General features: G+C 46.6%; 1 protein-coding gene across 1 annotated transcript in view; it reads right to left on the bottom strand.

Moving 5' to 3' along the window:
* LOC123515646 overlaps nt 1-18,078 on the bottom strand; it is a 74,324-nt gene that overhangs the window by 20,829 nt on the left and 35,417 nt on the right. The window lies entirely within an intron of this gene.

Raw genomic sequence — 18,078 nt, forward strand, 5'->3', positions numbered from 1 at the left:
GAAGGAGAGGGTCAATGGAACAACACGCGCTTTGGTTTCAGAGAGGTCCCCCAAGGGCACGGGTTCGAATCCTAACCACAGTCCGAGTGCAGGAAGGGCTTCCATACATGAGACAACGGTTCCTGAGCAGGTGTACTTAGATAGGAGTTACCTAAAAAGTACCTCCTTTAGCCCATAAAGTTCCCACAGAAAAGCCCACATTGTTAAAAAAAAAAAAAATAGACGAAAAAGGTTTGAGACGGGGTGTGTAGCCGCCGTTGACGGCTGTTAACGGCGGCTAGGGGAAGAGAGAGAGAGTTAGTGTTTACACCAGCTTGACCTGTGAGAGAGGGGTCACGCTGACGCCCCATTTTTTCCTTTTTTTTTCATTAAGCCCCATACCTCGTGAAGGAGAGAGAGAGAGAGAGAGAGAGAGAGAGAGAGAGAGAGAGAGAGAGAGAGAGAGAGAGAGAGAGAGAGAGAGAGAGAGAGAGAGAGAGAGAGAGAGAGAGAGAGAGAGAGAGAGAGAGAGAGAGAGAGAGAGTGTAGAGAGTGTTTACACCAGTGTGACCTGCGAGACCAGCGTGACCCGCGGAAAGAGGCCGGACTGTCAGGGAAATACTTAAGGGTATCCCTGACGGCCCACCTGAGACACCGAGCTATAAGATCCACCAAAGTCGCCACTGTCCCCGGACCGGATGGCAGAGGACTTGAGTGTATACGTACACTCGAGCTAAGGAAGTTAAGATGGGCATTCAATGCCCTCTTACTCCTAAAAGAAGTCCCTTGGAGTTGGGCCAAGGGACGTACCACTCTGATCCCCAAAAAGCCTGAGGCCAAGAAACCTAGTGAGTTTCGCCCTCTCACGATTACATCTATCCTACTCAAGCTGTTTAATAAGTTCCTTGCAGCCCGTCTCATGGCAGCGTCGCCCTTGCCTGCACAGCAGAAAGGCTTCGCGCCCGAGGAGGGTGTAGCGGCCAAAATCCTCCTCGTCCACAAGTTAATTCAGGACGCCAAGGCCCATTATAAGAACCTTTCTGTTGCTTTTATAGATTTTTAGAAAGCCTTCGACTCTGTGAGTCATCCATCCTTGGTAGCCGCGACCAAGAGGTGGGGTTTTCCACCTGTGCTCACAGAGCTCATAGCCAATCTCTATCTTAAGGCAAGCACTGATATCTTGGGAGATGAGGTTAACATCACCAGGGGAGTGCTCCAGGGAGACCCTTTGTCTCCCTACCTTTTTAACATCACTTTGGATTGGGCACGCTCCTCATTGCCAGCAGACGTAGGGGCGCGTCTAGCTGGCAATCCCCTAAGTTATATTGCCTATGCGGATGATGTGGTGTTGACAGCTTCCACTCCCCTGGGTCTTTAGGCCTCAATTGACGCGCTGGTCGTTGAGGCCGGGAGGGTGGGGCTGGAATTGGGCCACCAAAAATGTGTTACTTTCACCATCCTTGGTGACGGAAAGAGGAAGAGGTGGTTGGTCGACCCCTCCATCTTTCGAGCCGGTGACAGCGGGCTGAGAGCGCTGAAGCCCGGCGAAGTATATAAATATCTCGGTCTTGAGGTGGGTCCGACCAGGAGTCGCGCCGAGCCAGGGCGGACCCTGGCAGCCTTAGTCTGAGACCTGGGATCACTCCAGAAAGCTCCCCTTAAGCCCCAACAAAAACTCTGGGCGCTTAAACAAGTTGTTATGCCTAAACACCTATACCCTAGAATGCTTTGCCAAAACACCAAAGGCACCCTTAAGAGGATGGATCTGGAAACACGCACATTCCTCAAAAAGGCTCTCCACCTGCCACGGGACACCCCCAATGCTGTCTTCTACACTACAGTTGGCCAAGGGGGGTTGGGGGTGCCCCAGTTTACAAAGAAGGTAGCCGGCCTTGAAAAGGGATGCTCTGGAGCGTCTCGCTAAGGGCTCGGATACTAGGGTCGCCAGGATAGCAGAGCATTTGCTCCTGCCCCCAAGCCCAACTGCTAAGGAGTTAAAAACTAAAGCCGTTAATTCCAACAAAAGAGCACTGTATGCCTCGGCTGATGGTAGGGGTCTCTCTGGCTATGACTTGTCTCCACCTACCCATGAGTGGGTGGATGATGGGTCACGCCTAATGAGGGGCTCCTCCTATATTCATGCTCTGAAAACCCGCCTTGGCGTGGTAAACACGAGGCCTCTAGGGGAAGACCCAGTGCGCCCGTCCTGTGTGACTTTGGGTGTGGCCAAATTGAGTCTTTAAGCCACATCCTTCAGACCTGCTCAAAACTTGCCCCTGAGAGAACACGGAGGCATGACCGTGTCCTCTCGCTCCTAGAACAACAACTTAAAGAGAGGGTCTGGGAGGTATTAAAAGAACAGTCCATAAGAACCAGGGCTGGGGTCTGTGTCCCCGACCTTGTAGTTTGGGACCGCAACGAGGCTGTGGTGCTAGATGTGCAAATTGTCGCCGACAACTCTACCGGCGATTTTCTCCATCGGGCCCACGGCCTCAAGCGGTCCTACTACGATGCCGGGGACACTAGGGCCTGGACAAGAGAAAGGACGGGGCACACCCTTGTGTTTACCACCTTAACCATCAATTGGCGTGGACTCATGGCGACCCTCTCTTATATGGCTCTGAAGAGCCTTCGGCTTACTAAGGCTGAGCTCCACCTGCTCACAGTCCGGGCGATGGAGGGTTCCGTTGCGACCCTCTGGGCCCACCGGGACATGGGGGGCTCTGGGTAGCTCGGCCCTCTTGGTGATGCTTATGGTTTAGCCCACCAGACATCACGGGCGAATCGCTCCTAATGCCCATCCCCCCCTCGGACCGGGACTAAGGTCTCGTTTTCGTTATATGTATATTATTTTTCTATGTATATGCCTTCATATATATATATATATATATATATATATATATATATATATATATATATATATATATATATATATATATATATGCTTGTCAAATTGACCCTATTATTGTTTAGTATATATTTCAATAAATGCAGTCAGGGGTCACTGCGTAATATACGCATGGCCAAGTCCAGCCCTTCGGGGAATAAACACTATCATAATTTATTCAAAATCTTTATAAAAATGTTTGAGGGTGGGTTTGGGTTAATGGGTTTGCGCAAAAAAAAAAAAAAAAGTCACGCTGACGCCATCCCGTAATCAGTAACATCATTACTCTCCATAGGCATAGCTGGTTCCTTAAGTTTCTGATGAGTGACGCGGCGTGTTACGGCGCTTACAGTCAAACGTAAAGGGATTTGGACGCTGACGTGACGAGGACATCCTAAGGACTGCATCATCTGGACGGCGATGGCAGCCACGGGAGGAGCAGTAGGTGGACTAGCAGATGAGGAGAAGCTGTGAGTAAAATCTACGGAAGTGCCCACTAGGAGTTCGACCTTGACTGGCGTACAATGTCGTGAAAAAGTTTACGGTATCAGCGCTTAACATTCGACCGTGGAAGGTGTATTGTCGTGAAGAAAATCCACGGTTTAGGGCCTATCTTTTCGTTTAGTGATAAATTCTGCGTTCCTGAAAGGGAAGGAATACCGAAGAAAGGTTTACTCTCTCATTGGCGCAAAGCATGGAGAATGGTGCGGGCACTTGGGGAGCATGGGAACGGCGAACCGATTCATGGGCTTGGGCCTCGGGTGATGAGGATTCAAATAATACCGGGCCTCAAAGTGGTGAGGATTTGTATGACAAAAGGGCTATCAACTCACTGGCCTCACGTGATGAGGCCTCAACATAATGAGGTTTCAAATAATATGGAAGCAAAAATCAATTCACAGGCATCAAAGGGCAAGGATTCAAATGACTCTGGGCCTCAAGGTGATGAGGATTAAAATAATAAGAACTCTCGGGCCTCAAAGGATGAGGATTCAAATAACTCTGGGCCTAAAAGTGATAGGGATTCAATTACCTGGAACACAAAATTCAACTCACGGATCCCAAAGGTTGGGGATTAAATTGACCGGAAAAATTTCACTAACCCCCGGCCTCAAGGTGTTGAGGATTCAAGTAACTGGAACTCACAGGCCTCGAGTGATGAGGATTTAAACAGAGATTGGTAAAGAGGGCTTTAACTGACGAATTCGGTACAAACTCACGTTGGGCACGCGAGCTCGTCAGACCGAACTGTGATGACCAAAGAGAACACAAAGAGACAGGTGGGGGAAGGCCCGCGCTCCCAAGTGAGGCAGGTATGCGAGCTGAGAGACGGTGTGCATGTCAGGGCTTGCCTGTCAGGAACCGCCATGATAGTCCAGAGAAACACCACAACACCGATGAAGGGGATACTTGGGCCCCACCTCGACTGAGGAAAAACACCAGGAGATGAACGAAGAGTACACGGGGTCTTCACAGAGAAAGTTCATGCGACAGGAAGCGGGAGATAATTGCAACAATGGAAGCAGTATAGCCTTGGTTGAGACGGTGCGTATGATGCAAGCAAGACTCCAAAACTCCGAGCGGGCAGCATCGAAAACTAGTGGGCCTTCAAAATGCACTTCCAAGAGTTCTTCCTGAACTCATCTGCCATACACAAGCTAACTCATCTGTACTGGACAGGGGAGAGAGCCAACTGCACTCAGCGAATCAAGGACGTTCAGCAGTTTGTGAAGAGGGAGACCAAGAGAGTGGTAAATTACATCGTATTGAATGCGAGACGCAACACTACATTTCGAGGGCTGTACGGGGACCAGAGTCCTACAAAGATGCACGAGTGGGTGAACCGAGCACTTCCAGTATGAAGCGTGATACCAAATGGCTGACTGGACCGCGAGGTCGTGAAACGTGCCTAACAAACCAGACCAGACATTACATCAAGTACGGAAGAGAAGGCGCCGAGAGTGTTAAGTGTCGTCTATGCGGCGAAAGTCATGCTCTTCCCATGTGCACCTTATTTCGATCAATGCCGGTAGACCACTGCAAGAAGGTCGTGAGAGCACAGGGAAGGTGCTTCCTGTGTCGGCAAGACAACCATCTAGTGAAGGATTGCAGAGCATGCCTTTGTGATATAAAGAACTGCAGAGAGTGACACTCCAGGTGGCTCCACGTGGATGGAGGATCCCAGAGACAAAGTGAGAGTCTGAGACAGAATGAAGCGGCCGGGAGGGCAAGAGACGTAGATGGTAATAAATGACTAGCCGAAGAGGGCTCTCATACTCACCTGACGGAAGACAAAACAAAGACAGCTCTACCTATTGTGCTAATCATTCTGACGACTGGAGACGATCGTACAAATGCGAGAGTCGAAACGTGTGCCTTACTAGATTCTGAAAGCACCCGCTAGTTCTGTTCAAGAAGAATTGTGAGAACATTGGGGTTAGAAGAAAGGAAAGAGGACGGTTATCTCGACTTTTTTGAAGGAGGTTTCACGTGAGTCGACGTCCGTAGAACTCAGGGTCACAGGATTGTTCTCTAAGAAGATGGCTCCTGTAAGGCTATCAAGAGTTATTGTTGTTGATTAATTTCCTAGTAGCTTGTCAGAGGCCAAGGCGAATTTCAACATGGCTCCTCTGTGGATCCATTTAAAAGACCTGGCTCCTTTAAATAGACGTGCAGAACACCTGTCAGTGGAATTACTGATCAGGCAAGATGCCCCTCTTCTTCTGACTCCTCTTGAAGTCCGCTGTGGACGAAACGGAGAACCATTTGCAATCAGAACGAAGTTGGGATGGGCGATAAACGGTCCATTGGGACCACAAGAAAGAAGATCGATGAGCTTCAATGCTTTTGTAGCAGATACAACAAATAACAGAAGCACGGCCCCACTCTCAGAAGAAACAGTGAGACAGTTTTGGGAAGTGAATAAATGACCAGGACGATCCAGACAAGAAAGGAAGGTCAGTAGAGGATCAACGAGTGATAGACCTGTGGAAAAGACAAGGAACAAAGGTCTTGGCCCATCACCAATTCCCTATACCCTTCAGAGACGATCAGCCTTCTTTACTAAACAACGTTTAATGGCCTTCCGTCGCCTGTCTGGTTTGAAGGCTAGGCTGAGCCAAGACGAAGACCTCAAGAGACGATATGTGAAGGAAATGGAAGACATGATATATAAGGGATATGCCAAAAAAGTCACAAGAACGAAAGGGCCACTTCAGGCGTTTGGTAAAAGCGCAGCTTCACCCCTTCTGCAATGCATCGACAAAAGCCTATGCCGTCGTGACCTATATAAAGCTACAGGACAATACTGGATTCATACATTGCAGTTTCCTTATGGCTTGCACGAGACTGGCTCCCATCAAAGCAATGTCCATACCCCAGCTGGAGTTGTGCGCGGTGGTCTTGGCAGCGGGCGCTGATGCAAAATTACGCTGGGAATTATCTTTGTTGATTATGAGCTCCACCTTTTGGACAGCCAGCACGACCGTGCTGCTGCATTACATCGCAAGCCCCTCGAAACGATTCCGTACCTTCGTTGCAAACCGTTTAGGACTCATCCACAGACTGTCTTCTCCCCAACAATGGCGCCACGTGACTTCAGGAGACAACCCAGCGGATGACGCCACCAGGGGACTGTCTGCTTGAGAGCTCCTGGACCTAGAGAGTGGACGGTGGATAGAGGGACATAAGTTCTAAAGGTCGTCTGAGATTTCATGGCCGTCCGTTCCGATCACTGCAGCCAACCTAGAGAGTGATCCCGAAGTAAAGAAAGAGTTTACTGCCCTCACTACTACAACACAAGAACCGACAGTGATCGACAAATTGCTGTTACGATTTTCTTCATGGTATGTCTTACAGAAGTCGGTGGCCTGGCTCCTCCGATTTACAACTTGGGTGATGAAGGGTTGTCCCAGGATTCCACTTCCGGGACACTGTCGAAACCCTTACGAGTGGCCAGCTCACTAAGAAGAATAACCTTTACCGACTGGAACCGCATCTCAATGATCAAGGGTTGCTCCGAGTAGGGGTAGTCAACTTGACGAGTATGGAAATCCCCGCCAAGTAGGCTCAATAGTTCTTCCCAAGGAACACCCAGTGACGTCCCTCATAGTGCGAGACGTACACGTTTTCCTGGCCAGACAATCAGGCAGAGAGCACATCCTGGTGAGCTTGCGTAGACATTACTGGGTAGTGGCGGGCCGCCCATTAATTGACCGCATCCTGCGAAACTGTTTTATTTGTCTACGTGTGAACAGCAAGCTGCTCACACAACGACAGGGCGAACTCCCTTTGGAGAGGATCTCTGCCAACAGGCCACCCTTCACTTACACTGGGGTGGACTGTTTTGGCACATTAACTGTCACATGCATGAGACGTCCAGAGAAGCGATTCGGTTGCATCTTCACCTGCCTCAGCTCCAGAGCAGCACATATAGAGGTGCTGAATTCCCTTGACGCTGACGCCTTCCTTAGCGCCCTCGTGCGGTTCATAGCTCGTCGAGTCACCTGAGCTTTTCTCCGATAATGGATCCAACTTTCAGAGAGCTGAGCGGGACCTCCACGCCGCCGCTCGCGACTGGTATGCCCACGCCAGGATCCATGACACTCTGCATAGAAGTGATATACAGTGGGTCTTCCAGCCACCCACGGGCTCTCACATGGGTGGCGCATGGGAACGACAAATCCGTTCTATTAGGAAGATCTTGTCCTCCATTATCGGCTCGCAGAAAGTTGATGACGATAGACTTCGCACGTTGTTCTGTGAAGTTGAGGCTACACTCAACTGTCAGCCAATGACTGCTGCCCCGGGTGATGCCTCAGAACTTGAGGCTCTTACCCTAGATCACCTTCTGCGGGTTGGGGCTGGGCTCCATCTTCCTCGCGGGGACCTTCCACCGGGTATTACCTTTTTTGTTGGACCCATGCGCAGGCCATGGCCGATGGTTTCTGGAGACGTTGGTGTGCTGAATACTTGCACACCCTTAGGATGCGTCACCGCCAGATTGCTCCAATCCTCAACCTTTGCTAGGGACGACCTAGTTCTCCTGACTGAACCCCACCTACCACGGAACCAGTGGCGGCAGGGTCCGTGATGGCCTGGTCAGGAAGATCCGTGTCCGTCCTGTCGTCAAACTCTGCCTACTGGAAGGTGATTTTGGCCCATCTCTACCTTCCCTTTCTGCACCCCCTTCTTAATATCCCTGTGGTTGTTTGTGTTGTTCCGACCAATCAAAGGCGGGAGTGTAGCCGCCGTTGACGGCTGTTAACAGCGGCTAGGGGAAGAGAGAAAAAGTAAGTGTTTACACCAGCTTGACCTGACGCACCTTTTTTTCCTTATCAATGGGTTTATTAAGCCCCATAGATCATGAAGAGAGAGAGAGAGAGAGAGAGAGAGAGAGAGAGAGAGAGAGAGAGAGAGAGAGGAGAGAGTGTAGAGAGGGAGAGAGGGAGAGAGTAAGTGTTTACACCAGTGTGACCTGCGGGACCAGCGGGACCCTCGTGGCCTCCTGCCGGGCAACGGGGTTTAACTTCTGTAACCGGAACAGAAATTAACCTCCGGCTAACACTTTCTTACTGAGCTTGTCCTCTGGGCTTTGCTGCCTATATTTTGCCAAGCGGTTTCTTGTGGTCGCCAATATTTAGCCTCCACTATGGCAGCTAATAATGCAGACAGAAGCTCCATATGTCCAACATGTCTCCAGACCTTCTCTAACTTTCAGGGAGAAGGGTTCACGAGAGGTCACAGCATCCTCTCGTCTTCCACGACACCGAGGTGGCGGCGCTCCGCACCGATGTCAAGAAGGTAAGGTGGAATCCCGAGGAGTTGGTCATGATGGCTGCTTTCGAGGCGAGTGATCCCTGGGCTAAGAACATCAATGTAAGGATTCAGGCTGAAGTCCTCCCTCACCGCTCGATAGAGAGCATTAAGGGGGCCAGAAAAGGGGATACATATAAAGCCTTGGTCCGCCAAACTACCTCTTCTCCTCGCAGAGCTGCGTCTATGCCGGCTCCTCGGAGTCCCCCCTTGCCAGTGCCTTCCATAAGATCTGAGAGCCCCACCAGCGCCCAATGTAACACTTATTGTTGGCTCTCCTTTCATTCCTTCAACATCTGGGAGTACTGCCTCCGCGGGCCCCAGCCACCTCCTCGTCATCTTAAGTCCGAGGAGGAAGTCCATGCCTGCATGTAGCAGTTATCAGTTACCCTCGGACTCCATGTCCCTGCCTGCATTGGCGAAGTGGAGCACCAACTTGACCTATGGTGCCCACCCAGTGCTTATGTCTATAGACCTCCGGGAAGGGGCGGCCCAGTGAGTCAGCATAAGAAGGCGGTCAGGAGGCCAATACAGACGCATTCAAACTATGTGGCGCAAAGAGAGAGGCCGGGCCGTTCGGGAAATACTTTCGGGTATCCCTGACGGCCCCCCTAACACCCCACCCAATCTGAAGGCCTTCTGGGTTGGCCACTTTCAAAGACCATCAGGGAATGAGACACGTACACCAGCTGTATAAGGCCCACCCTTGATGTCGCCGGTCATATAACAGATGACGAGATTAAAGCTGCCATAAGATCCACTAAAGCAGCTACAGCCCCAGGACCGGATGGCAGGGGGCTTGAGGGCATACGTGCCCTTGACATTAGAAAGTTAGGTTGGGCGTTTAACGCCCTCATACTCCTCAAGGAGGTCCCTTGGAGTTGGGCCAAGGGAAGAACCACCTTGATCCTTAAGAAACCTGAAGCTGAGGAGCCTAGTAACTTTCGCCCTATCACGATAACATCAATCCTCCTCAGGATTGATGGCAGCGGCGCCCTAGCCTGTTCAACAGAAAGGCTTCGCGCCAGAGGAGGGTGTCCTCCTTGTCCAAGAGATTATTAAGAATGCCACAGCCCACAATAAACATTTGTCTGTAGCCTTCGTGGACTTTAAGAAAGCCTTCGACTCAGTGAGTCACCCATCTCTGGTAGCCGCAACCAAGAGGTGGGGTTTTCCACCTGCACTTACTGAATTAATTACCAAACTATATGGCAAAGCAAGCACTGATATCATGGGGGATACTGTTAACATCACCAGAGGAGTGCTCCAGGGCGACCCTCTGTCGCCCTACTTGTTCAACATCACCTTGGACTGGGCACTATCCTCTTTGCCGGCAGACGTAGGGGCGTGTTTGGCCGGTACCCCCGTGAATTATATCGCCTATGCAGATGATGTGGCACTCACAGCTTTCACCCCTCGGGGCCTTCAGGCCTCGATTGATGCGCTGGTCATCGAGGCCGGGAGGGTGGGGCTGGAAGTGGGCCATAGCAAATGTACCACAATGAACATCATTGGAGATGGGAAGAGGAAGAGGTGGCTGGTCGACCCTTCCATCTTTCGCGCCGGAGGTGAGGAGTTGAGGGCCTTAAGGCCTGATGAGACATATCGATACCTTGGTCTAGAAGTGGGTCCAGCCATGGGCCGCGCCGAGCCAGGGTGGGCCCTAGCCGCACTTGTCAGGGACTTGGGAGCCCTCCAGAAAGCACCTCTCAAGCCACAGCAAAAACTGTGGGCTTTGTGCAATGTAATCATGCCCAAACACCTGTATGCACGCATTTTGGGTAAGTCCACTAAAAGCACTTTGAGAAGATTCGATAATGAAGTGAAGAAATTTGTTCGGAAGGCTCTCCATCTGCCCAGGGACACCCCAAATGTGGCCTTGCATGCCGGCCCAAAAGAGAGGGTGCCTGGAGAGGCTCTCAAATAGTTCCGACGCAAGGGTGGCTAGGATTGCAGGAACACTGCTAGGCAATCCCCCTAGCCCATCTGCCAAAGAGCTTATGAATGATCACTTTAACACCATGCGAGATGCACTGTACACATCTGCTGATGGTCGAGGCCTCTCAGGGACGGACCGTTCCCCGCCCACTCATGACTGGGTGGGGGACGGAACCCTTCTCATGAGAGGTTCCACGTACATTAATGCCCTGAAAACCTGCCTTGGCGTGGTAAACACCAAACTAAGAGCTTCCAGGGGAAGACCAGCCGCGTCAGTAGAGTGTGATCTGGGCTGTGGTCGCCCAGAATCCCTCGGGCATATCTTGCAATCATGCCCTAAATTGGCTCATGAGAGGACCCGGAGGCATGACCGGGTCCTCGACTTTCTCCAACAACAACTCTTCCAAAACAACTGGCAGATAGCCAGAGAGCCTCACATAAGAACCCAGGCGGGCGTCAGAGTCTCTGACCTAGTAATTTGGGACCGCCAAGGGTCGACAGTGCTCGATGTCCAGGTGGTCGCCGACAATTCTGCCGGTGACTTCCTGGCTCGAAGCCACGACCTGAAGCGGTCCTATTACGACGTCGGGGACATTCAGGCCTGGGTAAGGGAAAGAACAGGGCATTCCCCGGTGTTTACCACGCTCACCATCAATTGGCGCGGCATTATGGCTACCCTTTCTTATATGGCTCTGAAGTCGATGCGCCTAACCAAGGCTGAGCTTAGCCTCCTAGTGGTCCGGGCGATGGAGGGGTCCGTTGTGGCCCTCCGGAGCCATCGAGACATGGAGGGCCATGCCTAATGTTATCTGCCTCCATTTTACAGTCTATCCTGCCAGCTACTCTAGGGCGAACCGCTTGCCAATCCCTGGCCCCCCCTCTCTCGAAGGAGACCGAAGGGTCTCGTTTTCGTTCCATGTTATGTTGCTCGTTTACTTATGTAACTTGTTACATACTATTATAAAATTGGCTCTGTTGTGTTATTCAGATATGGGTTCAAGTCTATACTTATATATGGCTACGTCCAGCCCTAAGTGAGAATAAACACTCTTATAATTTATAAAATCAAACACAAAACTTATATATTTGAGGGAGGGGTGAGGGGATTAAATTAAGCGCATAAAAAAAAAAAAAGGTCACGCTGACGCCTCTCCTCCCCGTTATCAGTAACATCATTACTCTCCATTGGCATAGCTCGTTCCGTAAGTTTCTGCTGGGTGTCGGTGACCCTCAGTAAAAGGCACTCTGCTGCCACCTTATTCCTTCGGGAACACAGCTAATGAAATGACGTTCACTCACGACTCTTTACGTTCGTGTGGTGCGTTACCTTGCTGAAGACGACGCTGTTGGTGTTGTGCGTCAATGATTGGAGATAACACGGTTGGGGAAACTAGTGCAAGGAGTGACCTACAGAGTTGTCATAGCGCCGAGTGTTCCCGCTATGCGTATATATCTTTGTATATCAACGTATTATATTTAGTTCACGTATTAATGTCCTCTAATGTCATGCTAATGTGTATTGGGTGTTTTTCTTATGTCATGTGACGGTGTAGGTTTAGGGAAAGTATGAACTGTAACGCATGTGCCACGTCGACAAAGTGAAGAGTGGATTGTAATGTAGCTGATATGTTAATTCTACAGGTTTGACTGCAACCCAATGAACTGTGGTGTGAGTTCGACGCAATGGTATCAGTCACCTTGCCACAAGCGCTTCTTACGGCGCTTACTGGGTGAAGCGAGAGAGGTCAGAGCGGGGTAATCATTGTGGTAAGAACAGGAACACCCACGAGATATGGCAACTTTGGTGTGTGTGTGTGTGTGTGTGTGTGTGTGTGTGTGTGTGTGTGTGTGTGTGTGTGTGTTAACGCAACATTAAAAAATCATAAGCTCAGCTAATTCAGGTCTGGTGAAGGATGTGTGCGTTGTGTTCTTGGTGAAGATGTGGACTTGCCTAAAGGTTCCACTAATATTATTCTGAGAGATCGTTGTTGACAGAGGATGTCAGAGAACGTGCGGATGGTTACAGGTTTCAAGGTTATTTCGGCGTATGGTAGAGATATAAATGAGGAAGATTGGTTTCTGGATAATTGTAAGCGTGAGACAGACACATAAACCCAACTACTGCCTGTGTGTCTTTCACCTTCCACACTGTATTGGGGAGCAGGAAAAGTCGTGACATTGTTAATGTAATAATCTTAAGAAAGACGGAAGGACCTAAGGAGTTTCAATAATTCAATATTATTACACCTTGCTATTAAGGGTGGCTGTCCAAGTCTTTGTCCTTATTCATTAATCTTAATAAAGATTTACATACTTAAAAAAAAAAAACCTACACAGTTTCTTTGAAGAGCAACTCTATAAGTCTTGGAAAAAAAAAATTATCTTCATCCCTAATCAATCATCTCAACCATAGTCTGTTACTTATTTCATATATATATATATATATATATATATATATATATATATATATATATATATATATATATATATATATATTTTTTTTTTTTTTTTTTTCAACTGCAAGGCTTCCACTTGGCTCTCTATCCTTCTGATGACTAAGCTTGTCTTCAACACACACACACACACACACAGCAGCCACTGAGTAACCAACAGCTATATAAAAAAAAAAAAATGTTTCGAAAGTATAACAAAACACAGCTAAGAGTTCGTCGTTAGATTTAAGACATTCGGAGGTGGCTCAACGATGAGATCATCTTGACAAAGATGACCGTCTACTCAAATTTATCAGACCAGAAATGTTGTTCTAGATAAGTGCTGTCCAAACATTTTCTCTCATTGTACCCTTTATTAACTACTATTACGTATCCCCGCCCCCTAGCCTCAGCCCACCATGGAAAAAAATATTTAGGATTATGCAAATGACATAATTCTTAAATTGCATAATAGGAGTGCTGGTCAATAAATTTGAAATCATTACACTTAAATAAAAAAAAAAAAAAGATATAATGGAAAACTGCTTGACGAGGAACACATACACACACATCACAAACTTTCCATGGTTCTATGCAGGCAAAGAGAGGGGGAGGGGAGTGACGGTATCCAGAAAGGACGAGTATTGTACATGTATGGGAGCAGTGTTGACTGCGGGAACTGCTCATTGTTATTTTAAAAAATACTCACAGACTGACGCCCAAAACAAGACTGAACAGCAGTGAGGCTTCTCAAGAAGTCAGTATAGTTCTCGTACATGTACAACGTGTAATGCGTGTCCTTTCTTGGTTCCCATCTGTCCCCTTCCCTCTTTTTGCCTTCATAAAATATGTGTGTGTGTGTTCCCCGTCTTTTCACATATTCTTATTAGTCCAGGCTTCAGCCCCATAGGCTCTGTAGTAAAACCTTGCATTTCGATATATATATATATATATATATATATATATATATATATATATATATATATATATATATATATATATATATATATAATGTTTTTTGGTTGATCCTAGTCAATTCGAGGGTGCTGAGTCCAAATCCGATGTATGCCAGACTGTAAATGTTGAGAAATTTTTTTTATAGCCGAAAATATACCCACAAATATGTTTTTTTGCGTATAACTCCGAAAATATTATAGATACGACCCAAGTATGTATTAAACTCAAATACAAATTTGTATATTGCGGACATTTTGGTATCAATTTCATAGCTCTATGTGCAATAGAACACGATATAGAGCTTTGCTGTATGTATGAATAGATATCTGTATGAATTACAATTCACCTGGAGATAAATGTATGCATGAACATTTTGGCGGGTGTTGGGTATTGCATGTTGTATGTTTTGTTCTTTTCTTTCAGATCAGTCATGGAGAATATTTGTTTGATATGCGAGTCCAGCAAACCTAAACTCACAAGATCATCAAGAGTGCAAGCGGTACGTAATGCAAGCCAGCAACGTGGAGACCACCTAGCAGAAAAACTGACTGATGTAAGCTCATTCTTCTGTCACAAGAATTGTATCAGCACATACTGTTCCCCAGACCATATCAAACGATTCCTCAAAAAAAGGAAACAGGAGGAACCCAAAGAAACTCAACCAAAAACAAAACGGGTGCGTAGAAGTGAAACCAGCTTCCAGTTTTGAAGCACTGCCTGTTCTGTGGAGATGCATGTGAAATATACAAACCTGCCAAAAATCCAAGCAGATGGAGGGAAACATACCTGTGCAGAACTGCAGACAGAGAAGGACAAGTCTCTTTCAAAGACACTGTGCTAAGACATGCCAAACAAAGAAGTGACAAATGGGGGAATGAGGTGGTATTAAGAGCAAACTCAGCTGTGAGTGACCTGCATGCGGCTGATGCAAGGTATCACAAAGACTGCATGTCAAAATTCTTCAGTAATGCCCCATCATCTGTGACAGAAAAACCGGAGAAAGTCCTTGATCAGCTCATTGAGTATCTTCACTCAAACCATGAAAATATTTGGAACAGTGTAGAATTGCATAAACTGTATGAAGAGTTAGGGGGCAAACAGTTGGATCGCCGTTCACTTGTCAACTACGTCAAGAAAGCCCTGCACCCACACCTGCTTGTGCTCTCATCACCAGGTGTGGCATCCATCCTATTATTCAGGAGTAATGCCTCATCTGTGGCTAAACTACGGATTCTGGATGATGCAAAGGTCATGCCCAATCTCTTGGCAATGCATGCGTTAACTGGATGTGACTCTGTATCTTCCTTTTCAGGAATAGGCAAGACAACAGCTCTAAAGCAACTGCAATCATTCGCTAACCCCATTGAGCTTGGAAATCCATCAACTCCCCTAGATGAAGTTGTCAACTCCTGTCTGCCTTATGTGTGCCATCTATACAGACAACAGTCCTGTGATTCTCTCAATACCATAAGAACTACTCGTAATATCTTCACACGACAGATAGCAGGAAAGAGACATTCACCTCCAAAACTGAGCAGTTTGCCTCCTACTATGCCGGCATTCAAGTTACACTGTGCTCGTGCCCACTATCAGGCTGTTCTGTGGAATTCTGCTGGCATGTTTTCGCCTCCTGAGTTAGACCCCCTTGAGTTTGGCTGGGAGAAGAGATATTCTCTTCTTCAGCCTGTACATCTTCCTGATGGTCAGGCTGTGATACCTAACGAGGTACTACATATCATCAGCTGTGGTTGCAAGTCGGGCTGCAGATCAGCACTGTGCAACTGCTCTAAGTTCAGTCTTGCATGCACAGAATTCTGCAAATGCAAAGCAAAAGGAAATTGTGAGAACGTTGTGAAGAGTGTGTCACCGGAAGAGCTTAGTGGAGAGGAGGAGGACGAAGATGAGTAGGACTTCTGCGAACAAACTCTCTATAAAGTTTCCATCACTGACACTTCATTAAATCATCGTTCTCTCTTTGTTGAATGTGCCAAAAATTATCCATGTGACTTTCTCAACAATTATAATAAGTGTATTTTTGATATTATTATTTTTATTTGAATGTAAGCAAACCAATGTTCTGCTTGCACGTCATGTACAGTCAATAATGTTTACTTGGGTTAAGCCATGTATACTTTCTTTCCTTGAGCCATTACATACAATTTCTCTTCCAATGTTGGTATTTCTATGCACCCTATATATATATATATATATATATATATATATATATATATATATATATATATATATATATATATATATATATATATATATATATATATATATATATATATATATATATATATATATATATATATATATATATATATATATATATATCGCAGAATTTATTACCCAAATTTGTACCAAACAACTTGACTCTGTGTGACTAGAATTACAAAATTATCTCTCTCAATGCCGAGCTACCTGCATGATACTGTGTTGGTTTTGATTCGTGAAAATAAAATAATGAAAAGTCCATATCACAGAGACTACGTAAGATAGAGCCATAATTTTGACACCAATAAATCCGCAGTACCCATATTTATATTCATGTTCAATACATATATAGGGTCTTAAGCTAATATTTTTAGAGTTATTGACGAAAAACTTAATTTCTCGTCGGCCATTTTGAATTTTCACCTCTAGAAAAAAATGCTCAACATTTACAGTCTGGCATACATCGGATTTGGATTCAGCACCCACGAATTGACTAGGTTCAACAAAAAAACATTATATATATCGAAATGCAAGGTCCACCTTCCTGTAGCCTGGACTATATGATCTGTGTTGCGTACCCACAGGGGTACGCGGACACCAGTTTGGATAACACTATTCTAGATAACTTGAGTGACATGATAGACTTCACCTGCAGGAGTATTATTTGTGACAGACTTGGTGGGAGAGCCAGAAAGGGGTTTGAAAGCCGCACAGGATGGAGTGATGCTCTGACGTTAGTAATTAAAGTATTAAATTCAATGCTATCTAGCCATTAACAGATACAGCTCTCCAGTTATTATGATTTTGGGTCTTTCTGTGTCCTGTTTTTGGCGTGTCACATTTATTTTAATAATAGAACCCTATGCAGTTTTTTTTTTCAGCGCTGAATGGTGAGGTCCCTCAGGCTACATCTTTCCTCATAATACTTATTGTAATTGCAATATAATGCACCCTCTTAGACTGGACAATTAATGGGATAACACCTAACACTAATAACTTTCTAATTTAGTCCAGCGTTCACCACAAACACCTCCACGTTGTGGTACTCCACGCATCCTTCCTCTCTCCTTGCTCAGGCAAATCCTCTATGTATAAGCTCGGAAGAAATTGCAGAACCCATAACGGATAATGTTAAGGATAATTTTGCAAAAGTCATTGGTTTACCATATCTTTGTTGAGAAGAGGAAAAAAGTCAGCCTGCGCCACAGTTGAAATACACCACTGGCGATTATGCCTGGATTAAAGATATTGAGAATAGAACACGAACAAATTAGACAAACGAAGGCAAAATCGAACTGGCGAAGCAATATACTCCAGATATTGCGTACTCGCACATGACACACTGCCACGAAGTATTAGCATGACTGGAAAGAAGTGAAAAAGGAAGTTCCTTGAGGTTCATCCCGAGAACATCGCTCCTTGCTTCATGAGTGAGCTGTCGTCTGTAACTCGTGAGCCTAGAGAAACCCTTACTGAACTTTATATAGGAGTAGAAGGCATAGTAGAGAACTTGGAACCATGAAATTAGACAACGAAATGTATAGTGATATCTTTGTCTCCATTGTGATAAAAATCTGCTTGCATATCTCTAATTCGCCTTTGTCTCCCGCCTTATTCGGCTTCATTATGTTCCTCGACTTTTTTTTTTATGTAAGAGGGAGAGCTACCAAGGAGAAAAATTAATATTAGTAAAAAATGATAAAATAAAAGGCTCACTGGAATTGTAGTTTACATAAAAGAATCAAAAGAATTAGTCAAAATTCAGGGACAAATGTCTCGACACCTCTCTCTTAAAGGAAGTTAATTCGTAAGAAGATAGAAATACAGAGACAGGCAGGGAGTTCCAGAGTTTAC

The sequence above is a fragment of the Portunus trituberculatus genome, chromosome 39, assembly GCF_017591435.1.
Source record: "Portunus trituberculatus isolate SZX2019 chromosome 39, ASM1759143v1, whole genome shotgun sequence".
NCBI classification, from domain to species: Eukaryota; Metazoa; Arthropoda; class Malacostraca; order Decapoda; family Portunidae; genus Portunus; species Portunus trituberculatus.